Source organism: Phragmites australis, chromosome 23 (assembly GCF_958298935.1).
Source record: "Phragmites australis chromosome 23, lpPhrAust1.1, whole genome shotgun sequence".
NCBI classification, from domain to species: Eukaryota; Viridiplantae; Streptophyta; class Magnoliopsida; order Poales; family Poaceae; genus Phragmites; species Phragmites australis.
This window is the reverse complement of record NC_084943.1, coordinates 11,842,153-11,851,801: the sequence shown is the minus strand read 5'-3', so window position 1 is coordinate 11,851,801 and position 9,649 is coordinate 11,842,153.

Genomic DNA, 9,649 nt, shown 5'->3' with positions numbered 1-9,649 from the left:
ACCACACTTTGGTGGAGATGGCTAGGATGATGCTCGATGAGCATAGGACTCCTAGAATGTTTTGGGTTGAGGCCATTAGCACTGCTTGCTATATCTCTAATCGGGTTTTCTTGCGCTTTGGGAGGAAGCCGAAGGTTTCTTATTTGAGAGTTTTTGGATGCCGTTGCTTCATCATACAGCATGGCAATCTTAACAAGTTCATGTCGTGCTCTTCCGATAGGACTTTCTTTGGGTATTATCTTCATTGTCATTCCCACAGAGTTTGTAATCTTGACACTAACACCATTATGGAATCCTGTGATGTGACTTTTGATGAATCAACCCCGTGTGCTAGTTCTACTTTTGGGTGTACATGTGGCAAACAGATTGGTGAAAGAATCTTCGTAGGTAGCGACATTCCATCTCTCAGTGCTGATGAGGATGATCCACTACTTCCTTCCATCACACCTGCTCCCGAGCTTGCTTCTGCTTCTTCTATACCAGCATAGGGTCCTGCAGTCTCTACTTCTACTTCAGCTACTTTCGAGTTAGCACCCGCTACATTTGAGGGGGAGGTAGTCTCACAACGTGAGGCTCCTTGGCACATTCAGTGGATACATCCCCTCAACAGATGATCGGCGACTGTGGTGAGAGTGTAAGAAGATCCAAATTAGCTCATCATGCTCATTTTACTGATTCTGCATTCATTACTTCTTTTGAACCTGCATTCATTGCTTCTTTTGAGACCAACGAGAGTATAGGAGCATGATTGGATCCCTCCTGTACCTAGCGGCGACAATACCTGACATCCACTTCACCGTCTGCTTGTGTGTCCGCTTCCAAGTTTTACCAAGGACTTCTCACCACTAAGCGGTGAAGCACATATTGAGTTATCTCAAACACACCCTTGAGTATGGACTTTAGTTTTCTGCATCTTCTTCTCTCTCTTCGTGGTTTTTCAGATGCCGATTTTCCTAGTTGTAGAATTGACATGAAAAGTACCTCTGGTACTTGTCATTTCTTGGGCAATTCTCTTGTGTGTTGGTCTTCTCACAAACAATCTAGTGTTATGTAGTGAACTGCTTAAGCTAAATATGTTGCTGCCACTAGCTGTTGTTCTTAGATTTTGTGGATACTTGCTACCTTGAGGGATTTTGAATTAGACTTCAACAATGTGCCACTTCTGTGTGACAACACAAGTGCCATAATCCTAGTAAATAACTCAGTCCCACACTCTAGAACCGAACACATAGATGTGAGATTTCACTTCTTGCAAGACCACAATGAGAAGGGAGATATTGACCTGAGATACATAGATACCCAACACTAGCCTCACGGTATCTTTACCAAGCCTCTAAATGCAACGAGATTTGCCTATTTGAGGGGAGAGCTTCGAGTATGCCATCCCTATAGCATTGTGTGAGGGAGAGTTGCAGTTGTACATACTATATCTTACTTTTGTTGCATTTGCATTGTATAACATCATGTAAGATAAACTTATTAGTTGAGCTTTGGCTTGTATGTCTAGCATTTTCAGTTTGCTAGACTTGGATTTGGACTAAGTTGAGTAGTTGTGCAGAGCAATCTTTTAATCTTAGGCTCCTCTTGATGGTTTAGCATGAAACATCTCAAGCAAACTAGTTTTGCTAAAGATAAAATTTGGCAATTTTATGAATCATGTAAACTGTGAAATGCTACATTCTTGATCACTATATTCGTAATTGCTTTGGCTTAGTCAATGCTTGTGTTAAATCTAGTTTGATGAATATCTTGCTCTAGGCTTCTTAGTTCAAGATAGTAAATTAGGGAACATTGCATTATATTTTCTATCTTTATCAAGTGTATAGCTCATGATAGAACTTCGGGAACATGTGTTCCTTGTGTCGCAAAGACACTACTTGAATTGATCTAAGTGAGAACTTGATAATTTTTGCAATTTGAATAATCTTAATGAATCAAGTTTCTTGTGCTCAAATGAGATCCAATATGACTGTCTTGAAGCCTCAAGGTCTTTGTCATACCCAGTCGCGTGACACTTAACTTGGATATCAGACAACTTGAGGTTAAAAAGAATAATAATGAAAAATGTGCCAAAATGATCAACTCTATTTTAATCACTTGATCTAATAAGTCCTAGTTTCATATGTGAGTGTTTACAAAGCCTTCTGTCCTGAATGTTTGTTTGCCTAGTTTGAGATTGAAGTTGGCTTGTTCATAATGCTTGTATTGCCTTAGCACGAGTGGATGCTTATGTGGTGATCTCATTTAACATGATTCGGCTATGTGAAGCTAAATGAACCAAGAATTCTTCAGTTTAGCTTGTGTAGCTTCATGTTTTTGTGTAAGTGTATCTTTTCGAGCATTTGTGCAATTGGGAGCTCCTCATTCCACTCTTCATAGCCCTTTAAAGTTTCTAGCCCTTGCAAATACTTTGTGGTATACTTGTAAAAGCTCATTAGGGTTGCATGTTCATGCATTGCATGGTGCTTTTGTTCTTGATGTTTGCATTGCCAAAGGGCGAGAAAAATTGCTATTCACAAAGAATCCTGTATAAATGAAAAAGGGAGAAAATATGCTATAATGAACCTATGCATCATCAAGGGGGAGCATTTGAGTTTTTATTGTGATTTTTGGGCTTTTGCGATCTTCTTATGCCAAGTGACATATTCTTTTGCTCTTTCTTGAGTTCATGGTCACTTGGATGGGCTTCTTGGGTTATCTTCAAACCAATTCTTTGTGCTTTGTGAAGTTGTTAATGCACTCATCAAGAGGGAGATTGAGAAATTAAGTTGAAATGTGTCTTGGTTCATATGTGATGAGTGATTGAAAATGGCGTTGATTTGGTTTGATGACTTTGAGATTGCATGGGTATGGTTTATGTACTGCAATTTTGATCACAACTAACCAAAGTTGCAGAGACAATGGAGTGGGCGTGTTTTTCTCTGAGTCCAGGCAAATTGTATTGGCCGGATGATCCAGCGCTGATGAAAATGAACTCGCCAAATGATCCGGCATTCATATGCAGTACACGCCAGAGCATTTCAACGAAGAAGAAAAACTTGATGTACACGCTGGAACATGTACTATTTCTTACAGAGAGGATTTCAGGCAGCCTGGTCTGCTGAGTTGAACATGTCGGATAGTCCAGCGCTCAGGAGAAGTGAACACCGTATCATCCAGTGTTCACGCTTTCTTAGAGATGTGTCATTTCTATTGGGATTTTGATTTCAACTAACTTGTGAGGGAGTTAAATAGTATTGGAAATACATGTTTGCTTGTCTCATGATGTGTTGGTGGTGGATGCAACTTGGTGACCGACGGCGGGAAGATGAAGGCTAAGTAAGAAGCTTGGTGCCGAACGATCGAGAGAGCCAAGTGAAGTCAAGGGTGATCCCAACTGTACACATGGAGTTCAAGCAAAGCATGAGATGGAGGATGAAGATGACGTATTGACAAAGTAAAGTGGAAGGGATGTCGGTGCAACTGATAAGGCGGCCTAAGGGATCCGGAGCGGGAGAGACTTGCTGACAACTAAGATTGCAAGAAGTACACATGTCATCATCGGGATGCTTGCATATGGTGTATGCAAGTGGCTGTGACTCACGCTTTGAGTAGCATGCAAGGCGGTTTCCCAGTTTGGTCGCAAAAACCATTGAAGGCCGGAATGCATGTGGCATCATCGCGAAGCTTGCATCGAGGAGAGGATAAGTCATGAAGGTGCCACGGCCATCCGATGGATGGAGGAAAATTTGGATGAAATTGCCTCTAGTGGTAGGTGGGAGTGCATTGCAAGTGAAGAGCAGTTTAGGGACATGATTGGTTAAGGATTAAGCAAGCCCTTTAGGCCTATAAATCGAGGGGTATGGCTGGTGGTTGGGGGAGAGCCTTTAGGAGTTCTGGAGAGTTTTGAGAGCCTTTCACTTATGTTGTGTGGAGAGGGAGAGAGGAGTGTTTAGCCTATGTTTAGGTGAGAGTTTTTATGAGAGAAACACTTTGTAATCTGCCAAAATAGGGCATTTCTCTAAGCTTAATGAACAGAGTGGTTTTTGCATATGCTTGAGTTCATCTCCTTCTAGTCTCCTGCTTTTGGTTCTCTTATTTTGGTGCAAAATTTTTGTGTCTTCTTGTCGATTTTCATTTTCCTCGAGAGCTGCTCCTTTTTGGGTCTTGTAAGAGATGTTCTTCTTGTTGCTACAGGGTTAATCATCTGATATGAGTTGATCTTGAACCATTCCAACCCTCTGAATCCATCAATTTAGAGAATCTCTTCTTCCGGTGTCCATTTCTCTTATGTTCAGGAGTTTTTCTTCAAGTTGATTGCTTTCTTGCACTATGACTTTTGATATAGCCTTATATGGAACTTAGAGTTCTCATCCATCGAAGAGGAGTGTTTGTTGTGAAAGTCTTGCAATCTATTTTGTGTCTTTTACTTCCGCATGTGGTTTTGAGGTGCGTTGGGTTGAAGAATAGGAGAAGGCTATCAATTTTGTAAGAAATTTGTTTAGATGCCTATTCACACTTCGTCTAGTTGACAATCTCGGTCCTACACTAGATGTGTGAAAACTACCCATAGGTTACATGATATCCCTTAAACAAGAAAGTTTATCTCTAAATTTAAGGATGATAGAATCCTACTAGGAAGGGACTCCGGATACTACACGACAACTGCCCTATATATACGGAGGCTGAGGACCCTGCGGAGGAGGGACAAGTCTCTCTACAAGTCGTTACAGGAGCAAACAAGCCAGAAGACACCACAAGCCAAGCAAGGAAGTTACAATTACCTAGGCTAGCCACACCCCCTTGTAACAGGTTCAGATCAATACAAGATAAACATGATATATGCTTATTCTTCTAAGAGCAGCCCAAATCTATCTAGAAATCTCTTTATATGTTCTTTTGATTTGTCTACTCGAGGTATTTCCTTATCAATTTTACAAATTTGTAAGATCTATGGTTTACCAATCGTTAACACAAGGATTTATGGGTAGTCAATTCAGTCTTTGATGAACAACATGCTTATGAACAGAACAAACATTGTGCATAGTTGATGTGCACCAGATTGCCCAGGACTGGTACAGTGAAAAATTGCTTCAGAAGCATATGAACTATGTAATCAAGTAATGGGCACGGATGAGAGATTCATATAACTAGACCAATCAATTTGAATAAACTGAAATACAAGTTCAATAAATTTCAAGGTATTTACATCAAGGCATGAAGATATAAAAGAATCAACAAATGCCAGGTGACTTGTGTTACAACTCTTTCAGCAGTTCCTGCTCCTGGGCTACTCAAGATCCGGGAGGTAGTTCCCAGTACCCAGTCGCTATCTCTCCTCGTACAGTATACGTTTGCTTTTCCCAAGACAATCGTACTAGCGGAAGATCAGCCTGAGCATGCTATCCCTCATGCAGGTCACATCGAATGTTTAAATGAACCTCAGGTCTCACAAGCGTGACTTGCCGCAGCGCAGCGGTGATACTCTTCAAAGACTGATGAAAGGCACCATTTCTGCAGCTTTCTGAAGCAGCCCAGTAGACACCCAGTGCGGTGCTGAAGTCAGAATTGAGAATTGAAGACCATGTGATGTGAAAAAGAATGATTCAATGAATAACGAACTGTATTCATCGATACCTTTCCTCTTTTGCTGTGGATTAAAAATTGGTTGTTCCTTACATCTGAGGGCCATAAAAAAGAAACGGAATTACTAATAGGTCAAAATAATTTTATGATGGTCATTTAACAGTACTATGCTACAGCAAAGATAAATAGGAAAGATGGAGCCTAATTCAGTACCAAGCTGTTTGATCTTAGCTCTTTGGTACCGTTTAAACTCTTCTTCTCTTAGTATATGTACTAACATTTCATTAAGGTAATACTTAAATGCTATTTCATTAGGTGTTAAAGGATTATTTTTCACCCTTTTATCTAGCTCATTTAACATAGTGGTGAGCTGTTGCTTTTTTTTCTTAAGGATGCCGGAAGTATATTTGATCCAACCTCTCAAGTATTGTCGCAGACTTCTAACTTTATTTGGCCATTTTTCAATGACATTATTCCCTCTATACTCATTCTACCCTATGTTGGCAACCATATCAAAGAAATCAACACAAATCAACCAGCCTAATTCAAATTTCAAAAGGAGTTGTATAGCAATAAAGGGGTATGGTCCGATCGAAACCGATCAAGTGTCTCAACTTTGACCTTTGGGTACTTAGATTCCCACTTGGTGCTCTTGAGAACTTGATCTAACTTCTCAAAAGTTGGTGGATCCAATTCATTTGCCCATGGAATAAATATGTCAATTATAGCATTGAATAAACGGGACCACCACGGATTGAAATTGTTATTATTTTTGTCCTCAGGACGCCTCATAATGTTGAAATCACCCCTATGATTATTGGGTTTGTTTCCAAACTACATAAATGACCAATTTCAGTTAGAAAATCTGATTTTGATTCCTCTTGAGCAAGTCCATAGACCGCAGATATGCCTAGGTGAAACCATCTTCTCTGTTCTTTAAAAGGAATTTTGAGTAAAAATCCCTTCAGCTATGGAACCAATGTCAAAAACAGAGGCATTAACACCAATAATCATAACCCCCCCATCTTCCTTACGGTGGCATAACATGCCACAAATAATCCAAACCACCCCATAAATGATTAAGGGTTGAAGCAGAAAAAATGCTTCTACCTGTTTCCATAATAGCGAGAAAACCAATATGTCGTTCTTTTACTATGTTCAAAATATAATTGTGTTTAACCAAGTCTCCTAGACCTTTGCTGTTCCAAAATATACCTTTTATCAGATATGTATTTTGGACAGAGTATTTGGCTTCTTAGGCAGGCGAGGAACCTTACCTTTCTTCTTAGAGGAATTGAACTTTTTCATTCTAGGGACCAAGTTTAGATTATCACCAAAATGTCCAAATTCTCATTATCGAGATCCTCAGTTAAATCATGACATATGTGACTGAGGGCAACATCAAGTCCATCCATATCATCCTCATCCTCAAAATTATAAGGATCCGGAGTCTTACTATCATATTTTACTCTACCTCTAGACCTAGGTGTTTTTGCTACCACAAATAAACGATCAAGCTCTATGTTTTTAATAGAAATAACAGATTGCTTAATAATCCCATCATCTCTACCCATTAACAGACCTAGGTTTTTAATGTTCGAAGAAACAACATCTTTAGGTAAAGAAAGGAAGGATGAATTATGCATACCTCATTCTAGGTTGCGCTCACTACATAACGCTTTGCCTGGTCATCGAGTCATTATCTCCCAGAGCTAGGTGTCTAGTACTAGTGGGGTGCCGAGCGGCCATGGTAGCCTATGGATTAGGAATAAATCCCTATAAGCCACCCCTTCCTGAGGTGCTGCCCCTATAATGGCCACATCCTCAAAGCCATCCACCATTGGTAGCGCCACTAAAGCCACAATCACCTAAGAGTTTTTCATGTTGGCCCTAACCCCGTTTTGCTTGCAAAGATGCTATAGATGTTGTCTTGAGAATTTACTGAGAGTCATCCTCCTGGGAACCTGAGTAGCCAGGAAGTGCACATCGGTGACCTCCCTGCCTTGGACCATAGCTGGGTAGGACCGAGAACCCTGTGTCCCAGCATCTAGCTCACCCACAACAGGGGCTAACTCATGGTCATGATCATTCATGCCAGTATCCAATGACTTGCCTGCGAATACCATAGCTGGGCAGGTCTGACCAACTTGCCTCCTAGCGAACAGTTCACCCAAAACAATAGCCAACTTAACACCATGATTAACGTCTGTCAGCTCGTCGATGGAAACCGTGATCGCAAGCGGCAGTGTGCCCTGCACCACCATCTCAGCATCCAGATCGCCCAAATCAGTGGCCATTTTGTCACCATGAGCAATCACAGCAATGTCTGTCAGCATGTCAACAGGGGCCTCGACCGCTAGCGATAGCGCGCCTTCAGTAGTTTTGGCTACCAACTCTATCACATCATCAGCAACAGACAAGATACCATTAGCCGCCAGTGCAACATCAGTCACCAAATCACCATCTCCTCCCTTCGCCACCAGTTATCGCTGCACGCAGCAGGCCGTCACCACCCCTTCCGACTCCCGAGCTGCATTAGAGATAACCTGGCCTGCAGTCTATTCTGCCAGTGCGCACAAAGTAGCATCTCTTACAGAACCTGCAGTAGCAAATGGCATCTCCACCTCAGAGCATGCCAAAGAGACTAGCATATCCTGCTTTACCTGCGAGACAACACCCAAAACAACAGAGGTGTCTTCAAAATTAACCATCGCATCCTCTGACCTACCCTCCTCAGCAAATTCTACCATCTCTTCAACTGTCATGCCGTCCTCAGCAATGCCTTTATCCTCTATCTCCAATAAGAGATTGTCCACATCCATATTTATTGCATCATCTATCATGTCCTTTGCACGACCATCCTCATAAGTTGCAGAGTTATCATACTTAGTGGCAAATGGTAAAAATAGAAACAGATGGATATACAAGTTGGAACAAGATGATGGAATCATAATTGGAGAGGTCAATCTTAAAAAATATATCATAAAGTACTATAATGGCCTTTTTGGCAAACCAGAGCATAATAATTTTGCAATGGATGAATCATTAACTAGTGATATTCCTCAAGTAAGTGAATGTCAAAATGAGACCCTTACCACCCCTGTTGATGTGGAGGAGATAAAGAGAGTAATTTTCCAAATAGAGCATATTAAATCTCCATGCCTTGATGGATTTCCTATTGAATTCTACCAAGTGTTATGGGAAATCATCAAAGACGATCTCATGGTCTTATTCAAAGATTTTCACCAAGGGAAATTATCTATCTTCAGTCTGAACTTCGGTATTGTAACACCTTGATTTTTAGATTTCTCAAATTTCTAAAAATTTTCAAGATTATTGAATAGCTTCACTAGTAGTATAGGTTTAAAACCTATTTTCTTAATCAATCAATCAATATAGGTTATTATTTTCTATGCATTGCATGCTGAGTTTTGTTAGGAGCCAGGTAAATGCATTAGAGTTCTTTTTTGTTTTCTTTCTCTTTGGTGTTTTGAGTGAAAAAGATTTTAAAAAGGGTTTTACAAAACTCAGTAGTGAATAGGTTAAGGATCTTAATGGCTGGAATTCAAAATCTTTGAATTCATCATCTATTCAATCCTTGATCATACCGGATCCTCCTCCAGGTCAAATCAAATCTTATCCAAATCCTTGTTTAAAGCCAATCTCCTCTTTCTCAAATTCTACCCAAATCCAAATTCAAATTCCTTATCTACTCCTATTCTTGTTCAACCTCATTTTTCGTTTCTCTTAAATTCACTCCAAACTCAATTCAAATTCAAACCCTATTCAACTTTCACTGAAAAATTTTCTTTTCTAAACCCTAGATATATCTAAAATATCTTTGGGCTCAATCTTGCTCAAGTCCAAACCCTTAGCCAAGTCTTCTAGATGGCCCAACAAAAGATCCACGAAATCTGCAAATTTTCGCAGAGTCCTGGACAGCTTCATCTTCTCATGACGTTTGGAGTTCAAAACAGCCTCAAATGTAGATCTTGACAATACCAAAGTTGTAGGTCTCGTCGAGAGCTTCGATTTAAACCTATGGAAATCCTCTTTTGGATAATTGAGCTAAGAGTTATGGCTC